The 12998-nt window shown below is 44.6% G+C and overlaps 1 protein-coding gene across 12 annotated transcripts in view; it reads right to left on the bottom strand.

Annotated features, from left to right (window-relative positions):
- The window catches only part of FMNL2 (formin like 2), a 313595-nt gene that overhangs the window by 84744 nt on the left and 215853 nt on the right, over positions 1–12998 (bottom strand). The window lies entirely within an intron of this gene.

Consider the following 12998-nt stretch of genomic DNA (forward strand, 5'->3'; position numbering starts at 1 on the left):
TGCTTAAAGTATATTCCATAAAGATCCTAATGCTCCTCACGCAACTTATAATGAATGGAGTGAACTTCTTTAGTTTCTTACAATGTAGACAAGACACAGGACATTAATATCACACTTTTCTCCTGGCAGACTCAAAGCAGGAGCAGGGTGAGATGCTTTTCGGCTTTACCCTTCGCCCAAATTTCATGTTGCTTTAACTACATGAACACCGCACAGAGGCCTATTTCAAGCCAGACTATTGCTTCTGAGACACTGTAAATGTAAGACCCCCTTTCCCCCTCTTGTAGGCCTATGGATCAAAAAATGTCTCCCGGCTGAATTTGATAAGATATCGGGCAGCAGGCTTAATACCTCTGAAGTAGCTGACCCAGATCAAGCCAGAAATAAGCTTGTCTGTGGACTTAATCGTGCTAATTAAGCCTACAACTGTGCAAGACATACCAAAATATAAGAAGTCACAGTACACAAATTAGCAGCGTGCAGAATTCTTACTTTAAGAGACATTATAGGTTTGTGAATAACATTTGTAAGACAGAAAGAGAGAATGTAATTACTTAGTCAATTGTACTGTAAACCAGGACTCATTTCAGGCCCTATATATTGAATAGCTTGTGTAACAGTTATTTGTAAACTGTTTTGTCTACGTGATCATAAACATTTTTGTGATTATAAAAAAACGACAACACACATTTCCTATTGTAAATACGAAAAAAATAATTTCTGCCTTTTGCCCCATCTTCTATGACTACAAAGCATCACTTTTAAAAATTGTTAGCCCTTCCCTGTGACCATGGCTCATACTATACTGAACTGTATTAGACCTTGTTCACACTGACAAACACAGATAGCCGTGGGATCGGAAGGCAATGCGCGCAATCACATTACCATCTGCCCTTCCATGTCCAGCACCGTGTTTTGCCAGAAAATGCATGTAGCGGTGCGATCTGTGAACATCAGATAGTGCAGTCTATGCACTTCTGACGTTTTTGCGTGTCGGCCTCTATACACGTTGCTAAAATACGCACGGCAACGCGTATAGTGTGAACAAGGCCTAACTCAAGTTTCTGTGAACAGCTTCAGATGTATAAACTTTGAGGAGGAACATATTTAAAAGGAACCTGAAGTAAGTGGGATATGGAAGCTGCCATATTTATTTCAGTTTAAACAATGCATATTGCCTGGCTGTCCTGCTGATCCTCTGCCTCTAAAAATATGATCTGATTTGACCTGATTAGCTGCATGCTTGTTTTAGGTGTAATATTCAGACACTACTGATGCCGAAGAGCTCAGCAGGACTGCCAGGCAACTGGTATTGTTTAACAGGAAATAAATATGGCAGCTTACATATACCTTTCACTTCAGGTACCCTTTGAGAGACCTCTATCATCAGCAAATAGTAAAATTACATACAGCACTTTTAAGATGAGCATCTGCCCCAGGGTAAAATGCACAATAAATTGCCTTTTTCTGATCGCACTATCACTTAGTAAAAAGTTCCTTTCTACTGATCTCAATAAAATATGAGAATGCAGACACGTTATGCTATAAATGTATTGTTATGCTATAAATTTATTATGACAGAGAAAATTACTCTTTCTTTGCTTCCACGATGAATAAGGTAGTGTAGAAAAGAAAAGAGGGTGTATCAGCAGTTTAGCCAAATCATGCTGCTTTTGAAACGAAAATTTACTGAGGTTGGAAAAAGAAAAAATACAATGAAAAGTCTAAGGAAGTTGAAATGCATAGAAGGCGATGATATCTGAAGACTAATCTTGTTAATATCCCACAATGTAACAGCAGCCTAGGCTACAAAAACCTGGAAGTGTTTATTATTATTTAGTATTTATATAACGCCGACATCTTCTGCAGCGCTGCACAGAGTATATTGTCTTGTCACTTAGGCCCGGTTCACACTTGTTTTAAAGACGTATCCGTGGCTCCTTTTTTTGGGCCTGGACCAACACCGGAGACACGGATACCAATGTTAAAAATAGCAGCTGTCTTCAGACACGCACACAAAAATGGAGGGAAATCCAGATTGCCTACTGGCTGCTCCTCCCCTCAACGTCATAGGTGTCCTCAGGTAGCCTGGAGGGGGTAGCAGACAGGAAGGGGGGCAGCAGGAAAAGCGGCGGGGAGGGGGGTCGGATCCCCCCTCCCTCACCTGGCTCCCCCCTTCCCCGCCCCCCTTCCAGCTAGTTTTCTTAAAATCAAGCCAGCAGCGAGCGGGGAACTCACTCACTTCCTTGCTTCCCACAGCTCGCCGCGTCACTTCATGCAATTGCGCCCTCAGTGGGCGGCATTGCAGGAAGTGACGCGGCGAGCGGTGGAACAAGGAAGTGAGCGAGTTCCCTGCTCGCTACTGGCTTGATTTTAAAGAGAACCTGTACTGAGTAAAAATATTTAAAATAAACACATGAGGTAACTTCAAATGAACATTACATAGTTACCTTGCCATCAGTTCCTCTCAAAAGCTCACCATTTTCTTCTGACAATAATCCCTTCCAGTTCTGACAACATTTTGTCAGATCTGAAATATATCAGTTGCTGTCAGTAAAATATCAGTTGCTGTCAGTTATAGCTGAGAGGAAAACTGATGTACCAGGTAAATGTCCATATTTCCCTATGGCTCAAGTGGGCAATGTTACAGTTTAACTGTGTGCTGACCAGAAAGCCGGTATGGGTAATGGCCATTTTCAAAATGGAGAACGGAAAATTCCTTTGATTACAGGGAACAAATAGGACGCGGGACAGGAGAAAGACGCTGAGGAGTAGACTACATGGAAGGTAAGTATGACTTGTGTATGCTTATTTTTACTTTTAATTTTCAGTTCAGGTTTTCTTTAAGGAAACTAGCTGGAGGGGGAGAGGGGAAGGGGGGACCCAGGTGAGGGAGAGGAAGGATCCGACCCCCCTCCCCACCGCTGTGCACACTGCCTACCTTCCTGGCTGCTACTCCTTCCAGCATGGCGGCCCCGCCCACCCACGGCTACGGGACACGGACACGTTTTAAAAACCTAAACCGACAGGAAACCTGCTGCAAAAGGGCAGCACGGAACAGTTTTTGTTCTGGTTTTTTAAAAGCGGAGCCCGGACCGCAGATTGCGTTCTGCACAGCACCTGTCCCTCAGAGGGGCTCACAATCTAATTCCTAGTCTGTGTCTGTATTGTGTAGTGTATGTATTGTAGTCTAGGGACAATTTTATGTATGTTTTTGGGATGTGGGAGGAAGCCGGAGTGCCCGGAGAAAGCCCACACAGATACGGGGAGAACATACAAACTCCGTGCAGATAACGCCCTTGCTGGAATAGGACTAAACGTATAAAAACATTTACATTAAGAAAAAAAAACATTGCAGAAGACTGTATATGAAAACAAAGCACTTTGACTTCAGATCTGCTTTAAAGAGACTGACTTTCTAACAGAAAATCAATCTCCAGTCTTCTCTCTTCAACAGCTCTTCTCTTTTCATACAAGCTTCAGTGGTGGAGTGGAGAATCAATTTATTAGTAATAAATTGAATCTCCTTCCTGAAATTGATACAATAGAAGCATTTTACAGGCCTAACCTATTTTTGAGGTATTATTATTATTTAATCTACTTTCTGCCTCTTGAGGCGCCAAGGACCCCAGTAAGGGGCTGTCTACTGTACTGCCTGAGGTCAGAGCTTCTGCCTGCATTCTTCAGCTCTTCATAACTGTCAGTTATAAAACCCTTTAGCCTACTTTTTATGGATAATTGCCAGACACCTTTGAAGTGAGATGGTTGTGTGACTATTACCTGCACAGGCAGCAGTTTAAGTCTCTCATCATGACAATCAGTTCCTCAAAGACAAGCTAAATAAACACTGGCAACATCAGTGCCTCATCACTGCAATACAACAACATGGGGTTTGGCAGTCTCAAACGCCTTCTTACATTTCTACACAAAACCATGAAACAACACGGGAGAAGGGTTGGGGGAGTGTTGTGCGAAAATTAAGTGATTTAGAGGTGAGACAGGGGTGTGGCTTAAAGAGAACCCAAGGTGGCATTGTATTACGTTAGTGGGGCACAGAGGCTGGTTGGGCACACTAACACCAGCCTCTGTTGCCCCATCGTGTGTCTCAAAGACCCCCCTGCTCGCCGCTATACTCCCCGCAGTGCTGGCGACACGCAGCGCGTCGCCAGCACAATGTTTACTCTAGCGCTGTCTGTCAGCGCCGCTCCCCCGCCTCCTACGCATCGCCGCTACCCGCCCTCGTCCCTTCCCTCCAATCAGCGGGAGGGAAGGGACGAGGGCGGGTAGCGGCGATGCGGAGGAGGCGGCGGAGCGGCGCTGACAGACAGCGCTAGAGTAAACATTGTGCTGGCGACACGCTGCGTGTCGCCAGCACTGCGGGGGTATAGCAGCGAGCAGGGGGGTCTTTGAGACACACGATGGGGCAACAGAGGCTGGTGTTAGTGTGACCAACCAGCCTCTGTGCCCCACTAACGTAATACAATGCCACCTCGGGTTCTCTTTAAGTGTCCCTCTTTCTTATTTCAAAAAGTTGGGAGGTATGTAAGAGGTTGACCCTTCACCGCTGTGAGTGCAGCCAGTGATTTGTGCTGGTTGGTTGAGATTGCTGGTTATGAGTTCTGAATAACTGGGACTCTACTGCACCAAAATGGGGCTTAGTAAAAAAGATTATTTTATTTTTTAATGTTTGTTCATGCACTAAAAATATTAAGAATACATTGCGCCCCCTCTATGTTCTCAGCAACACATCTAAATACTGGATTTCCGGTCAGGAAGCTCATTTGAATTTTCCCACCAAACTTATTGGTTCACATCATGGCCCAACAGCAGAGTCCCCCAACCCTGTCCTCAAGGCCCACCAACAGTGCATGTTTTGCAGGAAACCACAAACATGCACAGGTGGGGTAATTAGTGCTGCAGCAGAGCTGATTAATCACCTTTGAGGATTTCCACAAAACACGCACTGTTGGTGGTACTTGAGGACAGGATTGGGGAACACTGCACTGTAAGCCTCGGCAGGAGATTCAGATGCGCCCACATGGGGCACCTGCACTGTATTGTGGCGGGTTATGGTGAATACAGTTGGCAGGGCAGAGATCTCCTAAAAATCTAATAAAAGAACAGAGGAGAAGAAAAGTCTTTAAAGTGTACTTGAAATGTCTATAATGGGTTTATTTATACTTCTTCCAGCCCCATGTTGCGTGGGCTCCCTCATCGCCCTCCCCGACCGCTCCGTGGTCTTGGAATCCCCCCAGGTAATCTGGCCAGTCATACGCTTCTGCGCATGCATGGCCCGCCACGCTCTCATGCCAGGGAGCGTTTGTGCCAGAGCAGTACTATAGCACAGGTGCAGAATGCTGCGCGAGCATGACTTGGGGGTGCGGGGGTGGGGCGACTGAGCGGCTAGATTACCGGGGGGGGGGGGGGGGGATTAAAAGAAAGCGGAGTGGCCGGAGAGAGGGGTTCCACACACCTCATGGGGCTGGAGGAAGCCCCAGCCAAGTATAAATACCCCCATTATAGACGTCTCAGGTTACCTTTAGGCTGGTTTCATAGTGGGACGTTAAAGTCCGACGTTACAGCAGCCAGTAACGCAGCCTAACTCGCAGCACTGTAAAATCAATGTTGCTACATAGTAACGCAGCACGTTTAAACAAAGTGCTGCATGTTGTACGTTATACTCGGCTAAGCCACGTTAGACTGTTTGCACATGCTCAGTAATGTTGGAGGAGGAGGTCTCCCCTCCTCCTCTGTGGCCAGCCACATGGCTAATTAATATTCAATGCACTGCAGAGACTCGTGGTGGGACTGTAGTGTTGTCCGGATCATGAACGAATCATTCATTTGATCCGGATCTTTTTTGTGAGTCGAATCATCCGGATCATCACAATGACAGATTCGGTTCACAGTGGATGTCTGTCTGGAAGAAACAGGAACATACAGAATGTACAGTGCAGGGAAAGTCCTGTCCTGCTAATCATTTCACCCAGTCTGCTTCCCTAGTAAAATGATTCAAATGATTCAGTTCAAAGATCCGGATCTTTTCAATGATCCGATTCAAATGATCCGAAGCCTTAAAAAGATCCGGACTTCCTATCACTAACCTGGAGCGGCTGCTTTGAGAGCTGCATAACGCAGCTCAGTCTGACGTCCAACTTCAACACCACCATGCGTTGCGTTAGGGGCACGTTATGCGACCTTAACATAGCATCCAACGCAACGTCTTGGTGTGTAAGTAGCCTTAAAGGGGAACTGAAGAGAGAGGTATATGGAGGCTGTCATGCTTATTTCCTTTTAATCAATACCAGTTGCCTGGCAGCCCTGCTGGTCTATTTCTCTGCAGTAGTATCTGATTAAAACCAGAAACAAGCATGCAGCTAGTCTTGTCAGATCAGACTTATAAGTCTGAACCACTGAAACACCTGATCTGCTGCATGCTTGTTCAGGGGCTATGACTAATAGTATTAGAGGCAGAGGATCAGCAGGGCTGCCAGGCAACTGGTATTGTCTAAAAGGAAATAAACATGACAGCCTCCATATACCTCTCTCTTCAGTTCCCCTTTAAAGAGACTCTGTAACAAAATTTTGAGCCTTATTTTTTCTATCCTATAAAGAGACACTGAAGCGAAAAAAAAATTATGATATTATGATTTGTATGTGTAGTACAGCTAAGAAATAAAACATTAAGATCAGATACATCAGTGTAATTGTTTCCAGTACCGGAAGAGTTAAGAAACTCCAGTTGTTATCTCTATGCAAAAAAGCCATTAATCTCTACGACTTTCAAAGTCGTGGAGAGGGCTGTTATCTGACTTTTATTATCTCAACTGTAAGTGAACAGTTTTATTTTTATCTGCCAGAGGAGAGGTCATTAGTTCACAGACTGCTCTGAAAGAATCATTATGAATGCAGAGTGTTGTGTAATCTGCACATATTAGAGAATGATGCAATGTTAGAAAACACACTATATGCCTGAAAATAAAAATATGAGAATATTTTCTTTGCTGCTAATCTTCTAGTAATTATTCATAGTACACAACCAATTCATTATATCATTTTTTTTTGCTTCGGTGTCTCTATAAATTCCTATACCTGTTCTAATGTGCTCTTACTGCAGCCTTTCCTAGTTACCCTCTCCAGGCCCCTTGCATACTCTGTATGAGTCACAGACTGAGCTACTCTCAGCCTATCACTTGCTATGTCTTTTGTTTGTAAACACTGCATAAAAATGGCAATTACAAGCCAGGATTGCAGCAGGGAGAGGCAGAAACAGCACAGAGGGGCCCAGGAGAACATAATGAATAGAAAGGTATGCTTTTTATTGTAAGAATTTTACAGTACAGATTCTCTTTAAAGAGAATCTGTATTGTTAAAATCGCACAAAAGTAAACATACCAGTGCGTTAGGGGACATCTCCTATTACCCTCTGTCACAATTTCGCCGTTCCTCGCCGCATTAAAAGTAGTCAAAAACAGTTTTAAAAAGTTTGTTTATAAACAAACAAAATGGCCACCAAAACAGGAAGTAGATTGATGTACAGTATGTCCACACATAGAAAATACATCCATACACAAGCAGGCTGTATACAGCTTTCCTTTTGAATCTCAAAAGATCATTTATGTGTTTACCTTCTGTCCCCTGCTTCTCTCATGCACTGAACATTACAGGCTTCCTGCAGACAGCTCTGCCTGTGCCTGTGTTTGTAATTCCTCAGTATGTGTCAGCCAGCTACTTTCACAGCCTAAAGCAGCCCATACACTCAGCCGATTTTCTGGCCGACCGATCGATCCCGATCGATCGATTGCAAATCGGTTGGCCAATCGACCGATCGACGGCCGATTTCGATCGATTTCGATGGATTTCCATCGAACTTGCAGGGTGGAAAATTTAGGTCGTTCTGATGAGATTGCTTATCAGTTTGCATTGGCCTTAATGGAAATCTGATGGCAAAAAAATGCCATCAGATCGAATTTCAATAGATTTCAAACTGAAATCTATTGGAATTCTATCCTGGTAAAAAATGTTCTAAAAACGCATCAGATAGATCATCAGATGCATTTCTTATCTACCGGTATCTGCTGCCAATCTGACGAGTGTATGGGCACCTTAACAGAGGAGGATTTTTATCCAGCTCTCTTCTATCACTGATAAGATAGCAGAGAAGCTGCTGGCTTATGTAAATAAAACACACACTGGAGTGTGCATAGAGGAACAGACCAGCAGGAAGAGTTGGCAGCCTTCCAGACACAGGCCGACAAGTCTGACAGGGGAAAGATACATTGATTTATTACAGAGACCGTGATAGTACAAAGTGCTGCAGTGAGCCAGAACAGATTAGAATAGGTTTAGGAACTTGTAGGATGGTAGAAAAAAACGTTGTAATTTTTGTTACAGAGTCACTTTAAGAACAGAAGAATAGAAGAACCTGAACGTCAAAGAAGAAAAAGAAAAAGTCAGATTGTCACATCTTGTAAGTATACAGAAGAGGAAGGATACAGATGAAAATTGTGCAGATTAAATAAAAAAAAAAAGGAGAAAATTATTTTTATGTATTTTTTATATTTATTTCCCTGATGTATTATTTCAAAGAAGAAGGGCAAATTAACACTTTATTATAAATTGGTATATATTTACTTTTGAGGGGGTGAACGTCTGAGGGTTCCCTGATTATAAAATAACCATAAGTCGCCTTAGGGCCTCTTTCCCATGGAGCACATGCCACGCAGCAGACGCGCTCTGTGCCATTGCCGATGGGCAAGATTCAGTGCAGCAAATTCCCGTACAGCCATTGCGGGCCCCACGCTGTGCAGACACCTGGCAGATTTATACTCAGTAAATATGTGGATGCCAGTTTTGGGAATATACCCCTTAACAGCGCTTTATTAAATTAACCTACACAGAAGATACACTTAAGGAGGAACTCCACTGAAAATAATGTAATAAAATGTGCTTCATTTACAATAATTATGTATAAGTGATTTAGTCAGTGTTCAGGAAATGCTGTTGAAAACAAAGAAAACCCTGAGAATCCCCCACGAGGAGATGGACTGGACCAAAACCTCTCTGTTCTGTCAGATTTTAACTGCCTACTTTTTTTGCGAAAGTGGTTCTTTAAAAACAGAAATAAATGAAAAGTAGGTTAAACTGTCTGCCTTCTTATTTCCAGACACCAACATATTTTTCAAGGAACTGACCTAATTTTGCCATATGGAGAATTTAAGAAGAGAAATCACAGCAGGGGGTTCCAGACTCGGCCCTTCCTGAGGCAAAAGCCAAGCTGTTACTGCAGCAAACTCCTCAGCATATTGTGGTCATGACTGACCGGGGTGCAGTGAAAGACTACGCACAGGAAATGACTGCTTTACAACATGGCTGCCGCCAGACCAAACTAATCTGACACCGAGCTTAACGCCCTCTCAGATGTCAGGCCCACACATTTAGTGTGGATCGCAGCCACGGGGACAATGATTACCTAACAGCTTTGGTGCCGAGCACATAAACAAGACTTAAATTGATCTCCACAGAAAAACGGGTTTTGTTTTTACTGTAATACATTCCATTTATTTTAGACGCAAAGGAGGAAATAGACTTGGAGAGAATTTCCTCACCGCACAATATAATATACTCTTCTGTTCCGCTATGGAAGCTCATCATCTTAAACAGTGTCTTAAACAACGTTTCAGCCTTTAAAACTGCAACTATATCTTTCTCCTCAATTTCAGCAGGTCTAGTGTGAAATATATCTCTAAGTACATTAAAGGGGAACTGAAGTAAGAGGTATACGGAGGCTGCCATATTTATTTCCTTTTAATCAATACCAGTTTCCCGGCAGCCCTGCTGGTCTATTTCTCTGCAGCAGTATCTGAATAACACCAGAAACAAGCATGCAGCTAGTCTCGTCAGATCTGACTTTAAAGTCTGAAACACCTGATCTGCTGCATGCTTGTTCAGGGGCTATGGCTAATAGTATTAGAGGCAGAGGATCAGCAGGGCTGCCAGGCAACTGGTATTGATTAAAAGGAAATAAATATGGCAGCCTCCGTATACCTCTCTCTTCAGTTCCCCTTTAAAGGCAGCCATGCATCTAGCGACGACAACTCTCTCTAAACAGATCTGATTGGAGAGAGATCTGTCGGCTGTCCATACACCGCAGGCCAATTCCAGATCATGCTGAAATCGATCCAGAATCGGCCTTGTGACTCCGCATCTGCCGCTGTCCCCTTAATGTTCAATGTAACCCCCCCCCATGCACTATACAATGTGCCCAGCATGGTTGCCGGAGTAACGTGGGTGCGCATGTGACGTCACACATGCGCCCATGTGTACGCCAGCAACCGCGTGGGGCACATGTATGGATGGAGGATAAAGCCTGAAGCCACCTGTGGACACGGACAGGTACTATATAGTGCACTGGCACTGAGGGGGCACACTGAACATTAGGGGGCAGCGTCTGGGGTTTCCCTGCGTTCATTGCTGGTCCCGATATCACTCGCCGTTACTGCGATGCACCAAACCAACCACAACCGCTCAACATCTTGCAGCATGTCCAATCGACACGCTCGGCACAAAATTGGTCGCAATGTTATTTGGGTATTCAGCCTCCTGAAGAAAAGATGCCATCTTTGTTATGAAAAAAATTCAAGTACCAGAGGCACCAACAAGGATAAAAAGGAGTTAAAAAGCTAGTTAAAAAGGAGGTAATGGTGGGCTTACCCCCTGTTTGATGACCCATGAAACAGTTTCAAAAAAGGAACTTTTATTGATCATTTATAAAACTCCAAAACAGCAACGTGTTTCGCAGGATGCATCCCGCTTCCTCAGGCAAATATAGGAGTATCTGCAAGGGAACAGTGAGCACTTGGTGGGCGGAGATGAAAACGCCAAGCGCTCACAGTCCCCTTGCAGATACTCCTATATTTTCCTGAGGAAGCTGGTTGCATTCTACAAAACGTGTGGCATGCTGGAGTTTTATAAATGATCAGTATAGTTGTTTTTTTAAACTGGTTGTTTGGGTCCGCAAACGTGAGGTAAGTCCACCACCCTTGGTAGAGGGGCGTTACCTCTTTCTTCACTACATTGAGGAACTTCTTAACTGGGGTAGGGTTGTCTTTGTGGTAAGGCCCGGTTCACACTTGCGGTGGCCCTCCGGAATCGCCGTGCCGGAGCCGCACCGCTTGCAGAACGGACGGAACGGACGCACGGCATAGCAATGAAAGCCTATGCGTCCGTTCACATGCGTCCGTTCTGCCGAACCGGAGCCGGACCGGATCCGGGCCGGATCCGGACTCCGGCCTCCGTTCCAACATGCGCTATTTTTTCATCCGGCTCCTCCGGCAGCCGTATCCGGGGCGGAGCCGGACTGCACCATCCGGCCAATACAAACCAATGGGAACCGGAGAGCGCACAACACACTGGCTGAGAAATCCGGATGTTCTACCCCACTTCCTATGGGGATTGTTGCGGCGATATTGGATGGGGACACATGGGCAAGCATTTTGGAGTGGAGCAGCACAGCTGGATCCGGATCCGGAGATGTTGGCAGCATGTCGCAGGTGGAGGTGAGTGCTAAACAGCAGAGGGCCTGATTCCACAGGTCCCCCTTCTGCTGACCTCCCAGACCCCAACATTTTTTTTGTTTTTAACGTTACTTTTGCCAAACGGATCCGGATCGCATCCTGATGGACACCTGATGCAACCTGACCGGATCCGGATCGGATCCGGATCAGAACCGTACGGTTCCGATCCGGATCCGGTCCGGATCCGGTCAGGTCATCCGGTCCGTTTGGCAAACAACCGCAAGTGTGAACGGGGCCTAACCCTGGTTTGTATTATTCTACTTAACTTACTCTACTGCTATATTGACCTCCTACACTATATTGGACACTCGGTTGCATTGCTTAAAAGGAAATAAATATGGCAAGCTCCATATCCCTCTCACTTTAGGTGTCCTTTCGGGCCTGAGCCCACTTACGCAGTTGTGCGCAGTTGTGTCCGCTTTTCAGCCACACATCAATGTTACCGATGCTGAAAAGCAGACACAACTGCGCACAACTGCATTAGTGGGCTCAGGCCCTTAGGGTAAACAGAAGTCTTCTTATTTAACTCCAATCTAGATCCTTCCAGAGTCTATAAAGAGGTACTGTCATTATATTTTGGCTACTACAAATTCTGTTTTGGGTGATATTGATAAAATTAGACTTACAAAGTATTTTGTTATACTGATGATTCACCAGAAAATATATCAGTATGGATTTATTTTAGTTATTTTTTACAGATACTTATAAACTGAGAGGGTAATGAGCAGATAATGCGCTTTTTTTTTTATAACATTGCATCAGCCGGTCATATTTGCAGTTTAGAGATCATACTTTGTCTTTTAAGCTATAAAATAAAGCAGAAATAATGACCCTTTGTACTTTCCTGCAGTCAAATCTTATCTTAAAGAGACTCTGAAGCGAGAGTTTGGGGGGTAAAGGACCCCCGTTCTGCCGCGGGATGGCGGCGTTTTAGCAGGGGCAAACATGCCCATGTAGAATATAAGGGAAAAAGCAAGTGTTATTCTCGCTTCAGACTCTCTTTAAGGGGCTTGTTTACTAACTTTAGCGCTGTGAAGCAGTGCGAGTTAAATGAAGTTACGCTCCCAGGTGACATTAGCGCGAGGTAGTGACAGAGCGGCCACGCTACACGCTCTACAGGTAGCGTGGTGTGCGTTTCTTAGCAAAGGGCGCTCCTTATGAAGTCTCACGCATTAACATAGTAGCAGCTGTCACTATCATGCAAGACTTCATGAGGAGCGGCCATTGCTAAGAAGCGCACTCTATGCTGCCTGCACCACTAAAGTTAGTGAATCAAGCACATGCTGTCTCTCACTGTTTCTTGGCTGTTTGAGTGCGTCAGAAAACAGGACTGTATTCATGGGTTGAAGAGCTCAGAGAAGCTCTCTGGCATAGATAAAAACTGAAGTTTTTTTAACTCTATGTTCTGAAGACAACATGAGA

The sequence above is a fragment of the Hyperolius riggenbachi genome, chromosome 7, assembly GCF_040937935.1.
Source record: "Hyperolius riggenbachi isolate aHypRig1 chromosome 7, aHypRig1.pri, whole genome shotgun sequence".
NCBI lineage: Eukaryota > Metazoa > Chordata > Amphibia > Anura > Hyperoliidae > Hyperolius > Hyperolius riggenbachi.